The sequence below is a fragment of the Mytilus edulis genome, chromosome 6 (assembly GCF_963676685.1).
Source record: "Mytilus edulis chromosome 6, xbMytEdul2.2, whole genome shotgun sequence".
Lineage (NCBI taxonomy): Eukaryota > Metazoa > Mollusca > Bivalvia > Mytilida > Mytilidae > Mytilus > Mytilus edulis.
This window is the reverse complement of record NC_092349.1, coordinates 71,571,269-71,577,691: the sequence shown is the minus strand read 5'-3', so window position 1 is coordinate 71,577,691 and position 6,423 is coordinate 71,571,269. Positions and strand designations below refer to the sequence as shown.

Genomic DNA, 6,423 nt, shown 5'->3' with positions numbered 1-6,423 from the left:
TTTAGTGATTAATAATGTTTTATTTCATTAATTATTCAAGTTGAAAAGTGAATAATGAAATAAAATAAAATATTTTAACATTTTATCCCTTTTTTTCTGATTTCGTCATGTTGGTGTAATTTAACAAATAAAAAGTGATTTAAGAAAGAAATCAAAACACTCTTTGTTTTTCTTCATTTATTTATTTAGTTTCGAAGGGAAAACTAGTGGATTTCCCTAAAAAAATCCTTGGTTTCATGTATGGACGACCTGAATATAAAAAAATATATGAAAATTAAAATACTATACATTGTTTTTTTTTATATTTTCACTGGACCTTTGAAATGTTGGTATCAATCGTGAATCGTTTAAGTATTGGAATGGAATCACAACAAGATGTCATGTTTTCGAGGTACCATTTTGTTCAACAAATGTCGACATGTGAAGAAAAAAAATTCGTGCATTTTCATTGTTCTATTTGTTATTAAATCTTGTGGTGAAAGTAGACAAGAATAAATACTATATTCTATGACACTGTGTTCATTTATTTCTAATTTTGATAATATAAGTTATATGGTTTGCTACTGATCCCCTACGGATCCATAGAGGGTTAGTAAAATCCATAGGGGTGAGGCCGGAGGTCGAATTCCCTATGGATTTTATTCACCCTCTATGGTCCGTAAGGGGTCAGTAGTTAACCGTATAACCAATTTATTGCACGCTGGACTTTTTCTGCTGTGTTTGTTGAAAAATAAACAATGAAGCACAACAACATTAAAAGATGACGTCACCATTAACAGTAGACGTGACGTCATATAGTGAATACGATGTATGCAAAAGCAAAGAATTATGTTAGACTGATTTTTTTTTAATCCACAACAACAGAGAATGTCAGGAATTCTTATATATAAAAGCAAATAATACTGTATTCGCAGATGACGATGGCTATATTCGTATCATCATAAACAAAATCCCTTTCTTTTTTCTTCGAATGTGACCTACCGATTTCAACTTTTTACAGTTTTTGGATCCTCAATGCTCTTCAACTTTGTACTAGTTTGGCTTTATGCATATTTTGATATGAGCGTCACTGATGAGTCTTATATAGACGAAATGCGAGTCTGGCGTAATAATTATAATCCTGGTACCTTTGATAAATATTTGTACTTAAATAATGAAAACGACACTTCCACATTTGGAGTAGGATTTGTGGTTCACGTCTATAGTTTTTCTTTGTTGAGCTTTTTGTACTGTTCTTTGTCTTTTCGCTGTGTTTTATATTTTGCAATCACATCATCAATTTCTTTACGAACAACCTTTTGTTTTTTTCCCCTCTCTTTTATTGGTAAATAGTCATTTTGAAACCAGGTTTGATCTTTGTTTGTGCTATATTTGTTTTTATTATATTAATTATACTGTGGGTTTTATAGAATTTCTTTTGCATGTTCTAATAAACATTTATGTCGGTGCTTTGCTTTTGCGCCAATTGGCATTTCATTTGCGCCAAAAGAATGCTTCATTTGCGCCACAAACCATATTTCATTTGCGCCAAAATAAAACATTTCATTTGCGTCAATAATACAGCTAAATAGAGGTAAAAAGTATATATTTGTTTTCAAATGAGACTTTTCTTGATAACTTTAAAACACAATTGCTGATTGCATAAAACATATTCCTCCGAAATCAGTCATTGTAACCATGTAACCATAAAAAAAAACCCACTATACACGGATATGTTCTTCAAAATAAGAGAGTTTTCATGATAATTCTGATAGTTCTGTTATAGATTAATTGATCATAAAACTTAAAAGAAAGCACTATACACAGGAGTAAAAACAAAGGTTTGTTCTGAAACAATACTTGTAAACAACGGTTCAGATGTACTGATGTACACTGGATAACCTATATGGGTGGACATAAAAAATTACAAACCTATTTATATATACTATGTAAAAACAAGAAAACGTGGTTTGATTTTCAATGAGTCTTAAAAAATGAGAAAAACCCATACCGTATAGTCGGCTTGAAACAGTCCCAACATGAAAAATATGGAGCCATCCAATTGAGAAAAAATAACGACCTGTTTGTCTCAAAATTGACAATGTCCATCTAGACACCTCAAATATATGATCACTATATAGTTATAAACCTAATCGACGCTCAGTTTTATGTTAGAAATGAGTATGAACTTACTCAGTTACCTAGGGGAAAGGAATACTCCAATAAAATCGTATTCACGATGTAGCAATGCATATTTAAAACTTTTCACCTATATGATACCTGTAAAATGGCGCAAATTAAATATTACCTTGTGTCGCAAATAAAAGATTGGATTATTAAACAATTGCGCAAAATCAATGCGCCCATTTATGTATGAGACCTCATTATGTGTAATCTAAGGATGATTTAATGTTGACATATCTTTACATAATGCCGTTTATGAATCAGAAACATCTTACTCTTCGTTGTACACCCTGTTTTAGTAGGGTCCGCTTTAGGAGAGTGTCACGCTCTCATTAAGAAAAATACTATTTTATTTTATTTGTTTAATTAATATTATATCTAGGCCATATATTACAAACCGTAGACAAGAAAATGTAAAAAGGATAATTGCTGATGTGCAGTTTTACCATGTCATTATATTTTAAAAAGGGAGTAATGGAATCAAATACAAGACAAGGTTTACAAATCTCAACTGTATGCATTTCAATTGTAAAAGATAAAATAAGGTGATAATTGTTCACATATAAGTAATGACATGTACCAGCCATGCGAATTCCGATTCATTAAAAACGCAAAATATGGAATCAGACGCAACCGGTAAATTTGTTAACTATATAGACACTGACATTTACATAACTATTGAAACCAGTCATGTGTTGCCATTTGAAGCATAGTAACATATGATAAAAGGCACAGGATGAAAATACATTCGACAGACTTTAATCGTAGAATTGATTGAAATTGAAGATACAAACTGATTACGTTAGCCAAAATTCTGGTATAATCAAATGTGATTTATAATAACAGCAAACATTTTTTTATGAATGAGAGAGATTATACATCAGATGTAGAAATGGTGAATTATCCTGGCACTCTTTTTTTTGTATTGGGTCAATAGTCAATTTCCTAGATTGAAATTAAGGATTATTTTCCTTTGTATCCATTAGAACTTGAAAGAATTCCAGCACGTTCGTACTCTCCTTCATCTGAAAATATACAATGTATACTGTATAAAAAAAAACCAATCAAAATATATAATCTAGACTCAACATGTAATACACGTAGGACACAGTTCTGTTATAATTTACATGACCATTCAATCTAAAAGAAGTATGTTCTAAAAAAAAAATGCCTATACCAAGTTAGGAATGTGACAGTTGTTATCCATTTGTTTGATGTGATTGATCTTTTGGTTTTGTCATTTGATTACGGACTTTTGGTAGTGCAATTTACTTGGAGTTCAGTATTTGTGTACCTTTTGTATTTACACATTCTAAATTGTAATGCAATTCATACATTATGATAGGTCCATTTACAAAACAATTTAAAAATTGCACTGTTTATGACATTAATTAGAATTCAATTGTGATTCTTTTTTTACTGTCTGCATTCATCATAATACTTTATAATGTTCATAGTGTATTTTTTAGAGCCTTTAAGCATAGCAACTGATTATATATTAGGGGAGGGAATTAGGGTCCACTAACTATGAAATCAATGGCAGTGGTGTCCCGTTATTAGGTTAATATTTCAAGCTTGAATCTATATGATAAGGATAAGAAATTGAAATGAATATATGAAAATGTTGTTGATTATCTTTAATAAAACTAAACGAAAAATATACGACGGAATATTTATTATGTATAACATTTAAAATTTCAGAGCATGGAAGGGTACCGGGTTTCTCTTTTACCCATTCCCTTCTCCAAATAATAGGAGTGACCCCGAGTATAAAATGATAGAGGACCATCACAGATTATATTCAGCTTTCAATATCTGCTCATAATACCTTTTTTGCTGTTGTCTGTAGTACCAAATATTATTGTGGTACAAGGTACATTTTTTTAATTGATTTACATTAAGAAGCATAATATTAAAAAATGTTACCAGTACTTTATCTGTATACATGTATACCCTTATTATTGACAACAGTAGGGCTAAACGTATTTGACCGTACTCATCCGGCATATACAAACAATTTGTTATTCCAATTTTTGTTACTGCGTTACATATTGCTATTTATTATATGAAATAAATGATAGTTAAGTCATAACGTTATTTGGAAAACTTCTGTATTAATGGTCTTCAAATGATCCGCGAGCAACTTGAAGCTTTGCAAAAAATTATGTGTGCTAGACATTTTTTTTTAACTTTTGTGTTGATTGAAAGTTTAATTCACTATCTATGATGTGGTTGCCGTTTATTGAAGTGGTTTATACGTGCTGCTTTTTAAAATAAATTAGGTCGTTGGTTTTTCTATATATAGGCCTATTATAGCTTGCTGTTCGGTGTGAGCAAAGGCGTTGTGTTGAAGAACGTACTTTGACCTATAATGGTTTACTTTTACGAATTGTGACTTTGATGGAGAGTTGTCTCATTAGCACTAATACCACACCTTTTTATATCTTTGACAATTAGCAGTACAGTTTTTTTTTCTCAATAATTGATTTGTTTGTATTTGTAAAAGGGCGAATAAGATACCAAAGGGTCAAATACAAATCGTGCGTCTAAAAAAAACTAGAAAACACCATGTTAAAAAGAGAAAAAAAGATTTAGTGATGATCACCAAAGAGTCCAAAAAGCACTACATGCAAATAACACTTAATATTCGGTCTTCAAATAAACCTGTTTCGTTCGCTCTGACACTAAGGAATAGGAAGACAAAGTGAAAGACTTGCATTCATTCAAGAAAACATACATCAACGTTCAGAACATGAACCAAAATCATAAAATAACTACCCATTTTTCATTTGTTCCACGTCTAACACATCTGCATCTATTCTTTGGTCTTCTTCCATAGTTAATGCAATGACCTCCAGATTTATAGCATCCATAATCAGCACATCCTCCCCATCCAATACTGGCACATCCTACTCCTTCCACCATATGGTTTCCAACATGTTCCAATACAATAATGGTCATCAATACAAACAGGAATGATTTCATTGTAAATCTGTGAACATAAACACTAAAGTCAGGGATTTTAAATGATTGTTTGAAAGATTATAACAATGAGTGGACATATACTCAATCAACAATTTCATTCAATAGAAGGGAATAACTATATATAAAATGATAAGCAACTGTTCCTCAGCTTGATATGATATGAAGATCTTTAGCAACGGTATATGGTTGCGTATTTTGATACCTGATAAAAGGGTATATAAGACAACATTTCAAACCTAAAATGATTCCTTTGGTGTCTCAAATGTATTTTTTATGAACATGAAATAATGTATCAAAATTGTTTAACATAATTGTCTAGCCTTCATGGTGTTGTGATACAACACAAATGAATAGCAGTAAGACTTATGCATAATAAATGTTTTCGGAAATCCTTTTATTAACTTTTAGAATTAAACACACTCAGTTGATAAGATCTTTCTATTTGTTCTATAGTATTGTTTTTTACCTGATGTTGCAAAAAGAGATATACATTATCTTTGAAAATGTAGAATTTGTCTAGTACGTTTAATTTTTACAACTTTGTTACATTTAATTTTATGAGCCCATGATTCAATTTACTGGAATATAATTACTGAATATTTAGTAAGTATAATGTAATTACTTGAGGACGCGGTATATCGATGTTAGATCATTCCGACGGCCGATGATCTTACACTGACAAAGTCCTAGTGAGATACTATTTTACATCCGTGTTCTTCTTTACTATATGAAATAAAACATTTACGCTTCACAAAATCTTATTCAGAATGCTATATAATAATATAATTTCGATCAAAGCTTAGTTCGTCTGTTTGTGCAATGATGATATTTACATAAAAGAAATAAGGATCAAATTTTGAAAAAAACTTAAACTGATGTTAGTGATGTTAAAAAAATAGCTCACCTTATATCTTTATATGTGAAACGATTATGTTACGCTACCGTCAAGCAATAGTCATCCCGGCAATGACACAATACTTTTCCTGTTTACTTGTAATTTGTCGGTGATTATACCATCTCTCGGACAAAACTGGTCGGATGAATATATTAGTAATACATCCTTTAGACGACACATTTACAACTAGTTATTATACAATCTGACCTTCAAGGAGATAACACTTAGTACAACGTGTACAATGGGATATAAGTAACACTAAATATCATACAAAATCAATATACTTTTCAGACAACAAGAATGTATATGTTATGTTATCTAAATCAAAAATCAAAGCACGAGATGTCATGCGTTTGAGGTACCGTTTTGTTAAACAAATG

General features: G+C 30.8%; 1 long non-coding RNA gene across 2 annotated transcripts; it reads right to left on the bottom strand.

Annotated features, from left to right (window-relative positions):
- Positions 1-2,906: 2,906 nt before the first annotated feature.
- LOC139528323 (uncharacterized) lies at positions 2,907-6,184 on the bottom strand. 2 transcript variants are annotated; one of them, XR_011665568.1, is made up of 3 exons: positions 6,053-6,184; positions 4,942-5,155; positions 2,907-3,188 (listed from the first exon to the last, which is right to left on the bottom strand). It is a non-coding gene; the product is annotated as an uncharacterized lncRNA (long non-coding RNA). The 2 variants fall into 2 exon arrangements; XR_011665569.1 differs by having other exon boundaries at positions 5,771-6,053.
- Between the last annotated feature and the right edge of the window lie 239 nt (positions 6,185-6,423).